Genomic DNA, 14,012 nt, shown 5'->3' with positions numbered 1-14,012 from the left:
ATGTTTTATAGATTACTTTCCAAAACTACATCCTAATACAATTGTCATAAAGAGCATAGTGTGCTCTAGAATAGTGCTGGCTCTCTCAAAATGTTCAGTTATCAAAGTCTACGTTATAAACAACTTTATGAAAGCAATCCATAAAACAAAAACAGGTAAACACTTTTTTTCCCCCCCTGAATCAAGGTATGTGTTGATTTTCAGAAACAGCTATTATTTAACTGGGGTTTGAGTGTCTACATACAATACATAGATGAAACTATTTCTCTGTAAAGGTTTCTAATTTTAAAAGACCGCAGTCAGTGAATTAATTTAATATTGTTACAATTTTATTATTATACACCAAATTTGTTCTGGAATACAAACAACTCAGTTTTCTACTGTCAGTTTAGATGCTGACTCACAAAATGGCAAAGAGTAGAGAATCTTGTTCTGCAGCATCAGAGTAGAAAAAGATGCAAATTGATTTGTTTTAGCAGTGTTTGTCTCCACAGGGATATTCCATCCTAACTACTTTGCATACATTTACGCAGTAAATGTGAAAAAGCACCCAATACAAAATAGCTATTCTTTCTGCTAATGGCTTCAGAACTCATGTGGAATTGTGGAACTTGAGTGCTGCTACTTAAGACAGGATAATTCTCCATTAGCCAGAGCTCAGACTAATGATTTTACACTGAACTAGGTTGTATTTTTTAGATAGTGCATACAAGCAAGAAATAGTAATACTAAATAACACATACATCTTCTGCAATCTTTGTTCAAAGGTGTCATGAAACTGAGATAAGTATTATTGGTATTGAGTGTGCAAAAGAGTTGTCATCTGCTAAACATAAGTTGAAAATAAAACAGAACTGCAAAAGATATTAGATATTAAAGCTCATTATATCTTTAAATATTAAAGGTCTCATTAAAGTGGAGGTTTTGCACTTTGAGATCCACATACAGAGTTAATTTATAATGTGTTTTTATGTGTTTGTATTTGAAATATTCTGAATATCTTTTTAAAATATGCTTTTAAATCAAATTAATATATTGATACAGGTAGGTAATACATTAATAATAGTTGTATCATTGTTTATGTTGAATGAAGTTATTTCCTCATTGTTACATTTAAAAAAATCCAGTTTTGCATAAATCTGCAGAAAGAAGTTTGATAGAATTACATTCTGTGTTAAAATGAGCTTTTATCAGCAGCAGGAGTTTTGTGGATGGAGGCAATTGCATTTGATAAGGTGTTGGGTTTGCTGCTAAAATGATGTAGTCATGCTTAATTAACTTGGTGTTATGTTTAATTATTTAAAGAAAATAATTCCAACAATTTACTTTCTTGCAGATGTCATTTTATTGTAATGGGAAAGGTAGTAAACAACAAACAAATGTTGCTAATGTGAGAGCTGTGTAGGACAAGGGTAATATAAAATTTGACACTCATTAAATAAAATTTAAGCTTCAATCAACACTACCTAAAAGAACCTGCTTTTGAAGAACCAACCAGAAGCCTAGTAAGTGAATGCAGTGGAAACAATATTGAAACAACCTTTGTTACATTCTTCCACTGAATTTTTTTTAAGCATCTCCTGAATGGTACTTTCTGCCATCAGTTATACAAAATAAACAAAGGGACATTTAAAATCAGACATTTCATGTTGCCAAGCTTTATACAGTATAGCTACCATTATGTGATAACTAGTATAGGTCAAATTGTTTGCATGAAAAGTAACTATACGCATCATTTCACTGACCTGGCCGTGGATAGTTGAAGTTGAGGAGTTAATTTGCATATACACAGGCTGTTTTAAAATGAATTATTTCAGTGTATTTATACTTGAAACAAAATGTTGACGAAATGGGGGGAAAACAAGTTAAAATCAATTTATCGGGGCCTTTCAGACTTACTGTCAAGTAAAAATGAAAGGTAATTGGTCCTAAAAACCAATTACCAGGCCAGACCTAATGGAGGACAAATATGCATATGCACTAATATTGAGTTTAAATTTCAGTACTCTGTTTAAATTAGGATGTCGTTTTTTAGTACTAGCAAGTTTTCTCAGTCTTAATCCTCGAGTACCCTTGTGTCATCTGGTTTTCATTGTGATTGAATTTACAAATTAACATAAAGTCTGTGTTTCAGTGTTCTTCTCAGATAGGTTTATTGTTTCATTGATTTGATTTAAATTTACTTATAAGCCCGTGTAGTACTTGGAACACTAATTACTAGAATGTTTGACAGAGTCATTCCAACTTTTATACATAATTGATTGACACACAGTATCAGTTGTTCAGAAACCTGTAGGCTAACAATTTGAAATGTTTAAGTTGAAACTGAATCACACTCACTATATCACTTGAAATGCTGCAGAGTAACAGTTAACCAATCAATTAAAGATTCAATAAGTTTAATGATTTAGAACTTGGTTAAGTGCAGAGGACACAGGGATACTTCCAGGATCATGATTGGGAAAAACTATTCAATTCACTCTTCCTGAAATGTTGCTGTTATGAATTGTGTGTAAGAGAAAACATTAGAATCTCTATAATAAAATTCAAATACAACATATTTACCACAACATTTATTTAATTAGTTCAAGTAAGGAGCTGTGTCTACATGCATAGGCTGCAAAGGAACAAGTACAGTACAGGTTTATTCCATGGTGAAAAGAGAAGAGACACAATGTTTTGGCTGTGGAGCTTTCTTCAGGTGTGGGCTTATTTCATTAAAGGTTTATTCCACCTGAAGAAGGCTCCACAGCTGAAACATTGTGTCTCTTTTCTTTTCAGCATGCAATAAACCGTTACTTGTTCCTTTGCATTTATTTAATTATATTATATACGGATGTTTTAACTGTGATTGCAGCTGATGGTAAATGTATACAGTAAGGCACCTGAAGTCAGTTATTGATTTCCTTTTAAATGAGCTATAAGTATTTTAGATTTTAATATAACACTGAAATGAAAAAGTGATTTTTGTGAAACAAGGAAAAAGATTTGTTCTAAGAGGATATTATTTTATAATACATCAATTATAAGAGATTATTTGGATATTTTAAGCATGAGTTATAATGCACAAGTAAAATAGTAATATGAAATATTGTTCCTTTTTTTGTTCATTAGTCCGTGTTTAAAATAGTATATAACAAAGTGTCAGTCCACTTGAAACTCAAATGTATTGTTTCAGTGCGGTCTTGTTTTTTGCATTTCCCTGTTTTTGAAACATAAGCAGAAGAACATAATTCAAGATGTTTTTCATTGGAGCTTTTTGTTTGTATCAATTCCAATTTAAAAATATGTAGCAACTGGGGCTCAACTGATAAAGACACTTGCTCGAGTGCAGGCTGTGCTCTGTGATCATGTGTTCAAGCCTGCATTATGTCATTAGCAAACTGTGACTGACATTCCCCAAGTGGTGGCGTACAATTGGCTAGGAACCATCATGTGTAGGGCAGGGTTAGACAGCCAGGGCTCTCTTGACTCTGGGGTGACACACTGACCCCTGCAGCCTCCTCATTCTCCCATGTGAACAGTAGCAGGGTTCTTCTCTGCAAGCCAAGACTGTGGAAAACATTCCAAATTGGGGAAGTATAAAAAATTATTCTTTTTTATATACATTTTAAATCGCCAATATGTGGTAATTAAGTGCAGACAGCTGGCTTTTACTGCTGACGAAGCAGAGCCTGGATAAAATTAAATTCAGCATTCAATCCAATCAGCTGTTGTTTTGGGACCACTGTTTTTTCAATAATGTCTAGTGTCACTTGGATTGTCAGAGCAAAACATTACATAATCATGTTTAATAACGATGCACAATTGTGCTTGAAAATAAATGCACTGATGTTGCCTTGTGTGTCATATATATATATATTTTATTGGCAGTTTGACACCAATACTATAAATAATGTTTCAGAATTTCAGTGTACAGTATTTTAAGGAGTACATGAAGGATTGTGAAAACCAAGTCAGCATTATATGTGAAGGATCCTGCAAACTTCATCCATTCCTTTGGGATTTTTTTCAAGACTGGTATCATTTGACTATAAATAATTGCCCAGGTACCATAGAACCGATAGCAATATAATTCAGTAAAAAAGGCTTAACTCTATAGTATTCCAGGCAAGCACTCCTAAGTATGTGAAATAGATCTCAATAATTATAATTAGTCAATTAAGAATGAAAAGCTTGAAAACATAAACTGAAAGGTACCATTAAAGATGCTTATTTATCCTACTTCCTACATAAATACCTGTCAGCGCGATTACAGATAGTCTTTTATTTTTCAGTTTGTGATATTAATAATTTTGATCTGTACACTCTCAGTTAGATTTCTAACATGGATCATTGGTTGAGTAATGACTAATTATTAACATAGCCCTTAATTCACAGCTTCTCTTGTTATCTGTCAACTCAGACTGCAATGCTGCAATGGTTTTTAATGCCCAAAGGGGATTCAATAGTTACCAGACTGCTCCCCCTGCAGTATCTCTGAAGAATGATGAATCTGTGATGTACTGAAATGTATCTTTTTATTCCCAGAGTATCAGCTTTCTACAAGTTTAAAAATGCCATTACTGTGTGATTGACTGATTGGTTGGTTGACTACTTAAAAAGTACAACAAAATTCAAAAACTATAGTACAAGGAGAAAATCTCAATTTAAATAGTATTTCTGTGAAAAAGAGGTTGTGATGAAAGTTCATTCAACATAAGAAGTATAAACCTTTGGTGTTTCAATTTTTATTTAGATTAAATGATAGTTTAACCTTCAGGCTCTGTGGATTTTTATTTTTGAAACATATATTGGCACAATTTCTAAATTTAACAATTAACATTGTTTCAATTCTTCATACATATTTAAGGTGCCTTGCAAAAATATTCACCATGTGATAATCACTGACATACACACACACACCACTACCAGTGTGTTAACTTCATTTTTTCATATTTGAAGTGGCCTGTCTTGGTCTTTCTGACACCATCTGTGATCCTAGCTTTTATTTTGTTGCCTCTCAGGGAAGCACAGTCCTCTTCTTTCCAAGTTGTTAAGCACTTATTTCTGTGCCCACAAAATAAAAGATCCCCTTGACTCTACGCTCTGTCTGTATTAATCACTGAGCATTGCACATGCTCATCACATTTAGATCTTCTCATCAACTCCTCATCCACCGGTTTCATTAATCATCGGGGGCTGGAGTAGTCATCCCCTTTGTCAACTCCATGTTACACAGTTCTTAATCTTCACTTCACTGATTACTACTCACTTTAACATAACTTGATTTGCTCCATGTCACCCAATTACAATGTTAACAAACATTAACACTTATTCTCAGCCCTTTGCTTTTACTTGTCACTAACCACCAGATCTTCTAAAAAAAACAGTAATTTTACTAAGTACTAAGTTTTCCAGCTGATCCTGCTTTGAACGTCTGCAACCAACACTTGTGTCCCTGACATTGCAGCAGTTGGTTTGCTGCTTTCACTCTCTCCTATCTTACTCCAAAATCTCCAGTCTGTTCGCTGATGTTAATGCACAGTGAGTATTCAAGACTCAACTTGTGCAATCTAGACTGCTCTCTCTCAGCTGTGGTGAAACGATGGGCTGTTAACTTGCCAAGTGGTGCCCTAGTCCTTCAGACGCCAATGCCTCTAGTCAGTACTGACTCACCTGACTGAACCTGTTCCTTGCCAGAGCAGTTCAACCCCATTGAGCTTGGCAGATGAACTACCACGCAATCCGCCTGTCTAGCACCTGTGACACCCATTAATACAGCCTAAACAGTATTATCATAAGTCTCCGAACCTTACTGATTCCCACAGACCTGTAAACCAGCTCAATCCATTGCTAATGAGAATTCTGCTCAGGAAGTCTCACTCGTTCTTCTTCCAGGCTGGAGTCTAGATGCATACTGAAACTTCTTTACTATTTACAATTTACTAATTGACTGATTGAATAAATACCCCTGTCTCTGTGAGATCCCTCAGCCAGTGAATTTCAATCGTTTAGCCTTGACTAGTCGTGAATTTTCTTTTATCACAATTTTATTTTCTGAGATATCGTTGAGATTAAATTGAGACTGATAGGGAGCTGGTGCTCAGGGAATAAAAAAAAGATACATTTCAGTACATCCCTGATTCATTATTTTTCAGGGATACTGTAGAGGGAGCAGTCTGGTAACCGTTGAACCCCCTTGGGTATAAAGATCTTCTAAAACAACCCTAAATTAAAGTTGTAGAGAGGCACAGATCAGGAAAAGGGAAAAAAATAAAGACACTGAATTATCCTTGGAGCATGGTGAGGTCAATTATTAATAAGCAGAAAGTGTATCATACCACTCAGGCACAGCCTAGATCAAGCTGTCCCTCCAAACTGAACAGCTTAGCACAGAGGAAATTGGTTAAGGAAGCTACTAATAGACCAATGACAAGTTTGATCGAGTTAGAGACTTCAAAGGCTGAGATAGAAGAAGAAAAAAAGCATTTCACATCCCACATGAAGTTTGCAACAAAGAACTTAAGGGAATTTGGCAAAATCAAACTTTGGGACTTTATGGTCTAAATGCAAAAATGACGTCTGGTGTAAACAACAACAACAATCAACATCATCCCTACAGTCAATCATTGTGATGGCAGCATTGTGTTATGGGGCTCAGAAGGGAAGACTAGGCAAGATTAAGAGAAAATGGATGGAGCAAATTACAGTTAAATCTTAGAGGAATACCTGCATTAGTCTGATAAAGACCTAAAGGTGGGACAAACATTGACCAGCAGAATAACCCTAAGCACAAGACCAAAGCTACACTGAAGTGACTTAACAAAAAGAAAGTACTTGAATGGTCCTACCACAGTCCTGAACCACAGATAAAACATCTCTGGCAAGATTTGACAATTGCTGTGTGTCAACAAACCTCACAATACTTGATAGAGCTTAGTTTGCAAAGAAGAATGAGTGGAAATTGGTTTATTCCAGTGTACAAAGATCGCAGACTTATCCAAAAAGCCTTCCAGCTGCAATTCCTGTAAAAAGATTTTTCCATCAAGGCTGAATACTTTAACAATTACCATTGTCATTAAAAAAAATGTTTTCTTTACATTTTTGTGACTTTTTACAATTTTCTCATAAGTGTTCAGCTTGAGATTAGTGTTATAATTAAATCATTCAATTTACAAAAATGAGTATACATAATTTGTCATTCAACAAAATGGGATTTTGCTAAAAGGGCATGAACAGTTTCACAATCACTCTGAATTTATTAATCATCCACCAGTTCACAGGTAGGAAAGATTTCGTTTTCTACACCCACACACTGTTACCACCACTTCACAATATAATGAATGCCCACAAAACAGAAATATAATGTTGTTTGATTCCTAAGCCAGGCCTGCACCCACCACACAGAGCTTCCTTCCTCGGGTCAAAACGATGGTACAAGGCTGTGTGTGTGACAGATCTTTCTACAACTTTGTAATATGTACTCACATGTACTCAGAGCTACAGTGCAGTGAGGGTCTTGGTTATAAGCTGTTATGCAAAGCCCCTTGATGGCAATATTTATAATGGAAAATGGTAACTCAGTATACACCACCCATGCAACTAAACTATGGAAATAGATAGATAATGATAGTTTCACTATGACATGGTCACTAACTATAAATTCTATAAAAGATATTTGAATCATCCCTTAAAAACTACCATAGTAAACATAATTCAAAGAACTTCCTACTGTACGTTCTGAACCTGAATGGGAATTCAGTGTTTGTATTTCCATCTGCACAATATCTAAGTGTATTATTGTCTTGCTCAAGGAATTAGGGCAGCAATACCAGCCATTACCTCCATTGAGATTTGTTTCTGCTATGTAGAAATTCAGAATACAGTCGTTATTTATAAGATCATTTACTTACAGCAACAATAAAATAAAATGCTTTAGATGAAACCTATCTTATGCAATAAAGAACAACATAAGCAAAAATACACTTATGGGCTTTTGTTTTAAGTTAATATAAGTTAATATGCTTTCCAGTATATGAAACTGTGACAGGACTCTTTTCTTTTTTCCAGAACAAAGAGTTCTTTTTTACTGCAGTAAACTAAGTGCAGTTCTGTCCTGTAACCATTAGATGTAGCCTGAAGTGCATATGACTGATCTCTGTCTGAACAGCTGATTAGTTTGACTACAATTTTATATTCAATTTGATTCGGTGGGGGTATGAGTATTGAAAAGTTGTGCTAGACAGCTGTGTGGCATCTTTTCTTTTATTTTCCAAATTTCAATAACCCAACTAAAAATTCCTAAAGTGTGGAAAGAATCAGTTGTCGTCCCAGTAGCTAAAGTCAAATCTCCCAGTGATTACAGACCAGTAGCCCTCACCTCTCGGGTTATGAAAAGTTTTCAACAGATTGTGAAAAATTCAGTTGTAGCCAAAGTAAAGGATAACCTACTGTAGATCCATTACAATTTGGTTGCAGGGCAGGTAGGGGGTGGAAGATGCTACAGCATGCCTTCTTAATCTTGTTCTCCAACAGCTTGAGGGAAACAAGACCCATGCTAGACTGCTGTTTGTGGATTTCTCCTCTGGATTTAATTGTATCCAACCTCACTTACTGGCAACTAAGCTATTGTCAAACTTTGGTCTTGATCTCAGTCTCGTCAGCTGGGTTACTGATTTCCTAACAGACAGAACTCAGAGGGTGAGAATCAACAATGTTTTATCAGACAGAAAGCATTACTCTACACGGTCCCTCCAAGGATGTGTATTGTCTCCCTTACTCTTTGTCCTATACACAAAGCTATGTATGCAAGAGCTATCACCCCTCAAGACACGTAATCAAATTTGCTGACGACTCTGTCATTGTTAGCCTGCTACAAGCAAACACATGGAGCCACGAACCAATCGTTGATGAGTTTGCCACCTCATTCACCTCACCTCAAGCTTAATTGTGAAGCCAATACTGACCTGATCCTCCGAAAAGGTCAACAGCGTCTTTTTTTCTTAAGGAAGCTTAAGTATTTTAAGGTTGATGATTCATTGTTGGTTTTGTTCTACCAGTCCTTCCTTGAATCTGCTCTAACTTTTTCCCTGGTCTGCTGGTTTGGCAACCTGCAAGAACAAACTACAGTAGGCAGCCTTGTGAAAATATGTAAGAAGGTCAGTGGTGCTGATCTTCCAGCCCTCTCCTTCATCTATCATTTACATGTTTTGTGAAAAGCAAAATCCATCTGTGATGATCCTTCACACCCCTTGTTTAATAACTTCCAGTTATCCCCATCAGAACGTATATACCGACTCCCCAACTATATATGTATGTATATTGTCGTTCCTGTCTTTTTTTTTCTTCTGTCTGTCTGTACACCTCTGGGGACTTGCCCCCCCCCTACGGGATAATAAAGACTCTCTCAAAATGGACAGATAGATGGTTTTTGTCTCTATTACACTTCTAAAATCTTTGCATTCTAAGCTTTACACTGTATATTAAATCAGGCATATAGCCTTTCCAGCAGACGGTACATAGAAAAGTCTTAAGTAAACCATTAGCACAGCAGTGATAAGACTAAACAATTCATACAGCTCTTTTTGGATTTGTAGCAGATATTGACTTGTACAATATTGTTTGACTTCATCAAAGAGTCTCTTTTGCTCCCCATAACACATCATGCCCAGAAGAAAACAAAAGAGACATTAATGTAAGTAACTCTGCAATGTATCTTTTGGAACTCCAGTATGTGATGGAACACTTCAATTTCAAGTTCAAGTTCACGTTTATTTGTCATTCCAGCCATTTACAAGTATACAGTGGAACAAAACATCGTTTCTTCTGGTCCACCGTGCAAATACAGACAGGACACTGACATAGACATTGTAGACAGGATACACGTAGTGCAAAGTGCAAATAGTGCAAATTACTAAGGCAAATACTTAATAAATATACACAAGACACTGGGGGAATTTAAACTCTGTTTCTGGAATTGGAGTGGGTGCAACTAGATTCCAGGGTGTTGAGGAGCCTGACAGCCTGCGGAAAAAAGATGTTACAGAGTCTGGTGGAGTTAGCCCATATACTGCGATAGCTTTTTCCAGATGGTAGAAGGCAAAGAGTTTATGGGAGGGGTGAGAGCGGCCATTTACTATACTGAAGGCCCTGTGTAAGCAGTGTTTGAGATAGATGGCAGAAATGGAAGAGAAGGAGCCTCCAATGATGTTTTCAGCTGTTTCCACAATTCATTTCAGGGTCTTGTGGTCGAAGCGTTGCAATTCCCAAACCAAACAGTGATACAGCTGGTCAAGATGCTCTCAATGGTGCTTCTGTAGAATGTGGTAAGAATGGGCAAGGGAAGGTTTGTCCTCAGGAAATGAAGATGTTGCTGTGCTTTCTTGGCTAGGGAGGTGGTATTGAGGGACCAAGTGAAGTCATCTGTAATGTGTACACCAAGAATCAATAATTATCTCTTTTGTTTAATTTACATTAAGAGATAGGTTGTTGTTTGTGCACCAGTTTATTAGTTGCTCCACCTCCTCTCTGTATGGTGACTCATCGTTGTTGCTAATGGGGCCCACCACTTGTCATCAGCAAACTTGATGATGTAATTTGAACTTTTCAGAACACTCATGAGTCATCAATATGAACACCACTGGTCTAAGCACACAGCCCGGGGGGGTTCCAGTGCTCATTGTGATGGTGCTGGAGATGTTATTACCAATCCGGGCTGTCTGAGGTCTCTCTGTCAGAAAGTCCAGAATCCAGTTACAGGGGGAGGTGTTGTGATTCATCAAGCTCACTTTTTCTATCAGCTTCTGGGGGGTGATTGTATTAAATGCTGAACTGAAGACAATGAAAAGCATTCTTACATAAGAGTCTTTCTTATCCAGGTGGGACAGGGCCAGGTGAAGGTCAAGAGAAACAGCATCATCAGTAGACCAGTTGGGGCGGTATGCAAACTGAAGGGGGTCCAGATGTCACGATCGCTACTCCTCCTCTTAAGGGCGCTCCAGCTCTTCCCTGTTCTGCCCCATTACCTGCACCTGTTTCGGATTTCCGTTCCCCGTTAAAAGCCAGACGCAGACGTCACCCGAGGTTCCTCATTGAATCCCGCTTCGTGAGAACCCGGGGTCCTGCTGCGTCTGGCTCCGTTATGCTTTTAACCTTCGGTTCCTGATTCCCTGCCCTGGCGGTTACGACCCAGTTCATGGTTTTATTTCCTGGATGGATCCCCTGGGTTTGGACACTATCTTCTGTCTTGGATTACCCATTCGGATTTAATCATGGATTGTTCCCCCCGGATTCACTCTCCCTAAACACCTGCACCCCTTGGACACGCCCCCTGTCTCCATAGCCTCTCCTGCATGATTTTTTCCCCAGTGTTTCTTCACAATTCCGGATCGTGTCGTCTGCATAGGGCCTGGAAAGAACTGTTCGTGACACCACAGGGGTAGGGAGTCTGGACTTTATGGGCTCATGACTAACCTGTCGAAGCACTTCATGATAATTGGTGTGAGTGGCATGGGGCGGTAATCATTGAGGCAGGACACAGTTGACTTCTTCAGCACTGGTATAATATTGGTGGATTTGATGCATACGGGGATGACCGCTTGGCACAAGGAGATGTTAAAAATATCTGTGAGGACGTTAGCTAGCTGTTCTGCACATTCCTTGAGCACGTGACCAGGTATATTATCAGGTCCAGCAGCCTTAAGTGGATTAACTTTGGCTAGTGTCCTCCTTAAATCAGCTGCAGACAGGCAAAGCACCTGATCATCGGGAGGGGGTGTGGTTTTTCTCTCAGGCACAACGTTCATTGCTTCAAACTGTGCATAGAAGTTATTTAGCACATCTGGGAGGGAGGCATCACTGTCACTGGCATGTGGGGTAGTCCTGTAATCAGTAATGGCCTGGATGCCCTGCCACATGGGCCGCTTATCTCTGGTGTCCAGGAAGTGGCCATTGATTTTCCGTGCATAGGTGCGCTGTGCCTCCTTGATGGCACGGGACAAGTTGGCCCTCATAGTTCTGGGCGGGATATACACAGCCACAGTAAGAACAGTAGTAAATTATCTTGGTAAGTAGAAGGTTCGAGACTTAACCGTTATTAATTCCACTGACAATGAGCAGTGACTGGAGACCACTGCAGCATTTCCGCACCATTTTTTGTTTATATAAACACACAAACTGCCTCCGCGAGACTTACTGGTCACTGAAACTTTCCTGTACCCATGGAAGGAAGTCAGTCCATCTAGCTGAATGCCTGTATCCAAAATATTGTCATTTAGCCATGTTTCCGTAAAAATAAAGACGCAGCACGCTTTCATCTCTCACTGAGTAGCCAGTTGTAATCTTAAGATGGGAGAGCCAGTCTGCTAGGCCTGGATTCCGTCCCTCTTGCCTCGTTTCTGTTTTCTTTCTCTTCGCTTCTGGCACCTCCTCATTCGGACACCTGCAACAGGTTGCCCCGCTGTCCTAGGATCTGAGCCTCACAATAAGCCAAGGCTATAAGCTTCTCCATCAGAATACTCGGCAGATAGTCCTTGCATCGTTTTCCAATTTCCAGTAGGATCAGACGATCGTAGGCATTTGAAAAATTTGGACAAGAGACAACATTTAACACTGAAACAACATTTAGCACCGTTTTTTTCCAGACCTGGAACAGCCACCATCTTGAGAAAAAAAACATTTATCAAATAAAAGATCTGAAATGGTTTTTTTTTTTTCAAAGACTTGTTTTATCTAATTTTCCATTAAACAAATCAGGAAAATTGTTTTTATCTAAATTTATACCTTAACAGATTATATTTTTATCTTAACAAACCTTGATGGATAATGATTCTTGAACCTTTTGTGGCCAAATGTACTGTAATGCTGCATTTATGTGGTGTCCAAAAAAATGTACTTTTAAAATGAGACTAAGAAGGAATTAACTTAGAAATGAATCAGACTTTCCTGGTATTTACACATGTATCATATCCTAGGCCTACCAGGATTCAGAAGCAGTGTTTATGTGTATATAAATAGCCTGTCAATCACATGTGCCCACTGACCAGGGCTATACATGAAGGATTATTTTAAGTAGCCCGGAGCACTCCAATCAAACTTTGAACAAGCTGAAATAAAGTTCAATATATGCACAAAAATCAATAATATATTGCTACAAAAATCAAGAATCAAGCTACTGCACATTCTACAACAGCTATAAGAATAATGGCTATCCTTATCTCCAACATAATTATATTTAAATAGAATTCGTAATTTGAGAACATTATCTTGCTTTTTAAGCATTTTGTCTGTATTGTATTAAATTATTAAATCAAAATTGCTTCATTATGAAACACATATAATTGCATTTTTTATATTTAATTATTGAGTTCTTCTAAAAAATCAAATGATTAACAGTCCTTGATAATGCTAATAGTAGTGTAGCATGCTAATTTTGTACATTAATTTTGAAAAGATGAGATCTCTAGAAACATTTCTTCATTCAGGTGCTCTGACGATCTGAGTAAAAAAGCTGTCATTAGCCATATCTACCATTTTACTTTCTCTTACTGACATCACTATAGATCTTTCTCTGTCGATGTGGGAAGATTGAAGGCTCCCATAAAATCTACTTCTTCGTACATTAAATATTAATTTCATACATTCATTCTACTCTGTTCACCCAATATTTTTTCTTTCTTTATGCAGAAGCACAGTTCTGCTTATGCTCTCACCATTTTCTGTATTGCTCCCTCAAGTTGCAAAGCTTGTTGTTCAAAGCCCAAAGATGTAAGATAGAAAAAAAAATCAAGTCACTGAAAACTGTCTGGCAATTCCAAATAAAAATTCCAAATAAAAAATAACTGAGTATAAATTTTGAAACAATTGTAATTTGGATTTGCTAAAGTTGAGCCATATTGAAAATTGGCCTATTCAATTTTCTGTAGGGGTATTCATTCCATGATCTTACTCTCCCAGTGAAGGCCCTAGTACTGTTTATAAATATAAAAAATAATTGTTCAATTAGAAAGCATTATATAAATCTTAAGGATGCA

This window comes from Lepisosteus platostomus, chromosome 3 (assembly GCF_059453375.1).
Source record: "Lepisosteus platostomus isolate fLepPlt1 chromosome 3, fLepPlt1.hap1, whole genome shotgun sequence".
Lineage (NCBI taxonomy): Eukaryota > Metazoa > Chordata > Actinopteri > Semionotiformes > Lepisosteidae > Lepisosteus > Lepisosteus platostomus.
The sequence above is the reverse complement of the archived record's forward strand: the minus strand, read 5'-3'. Positions refer to the sequence as shown.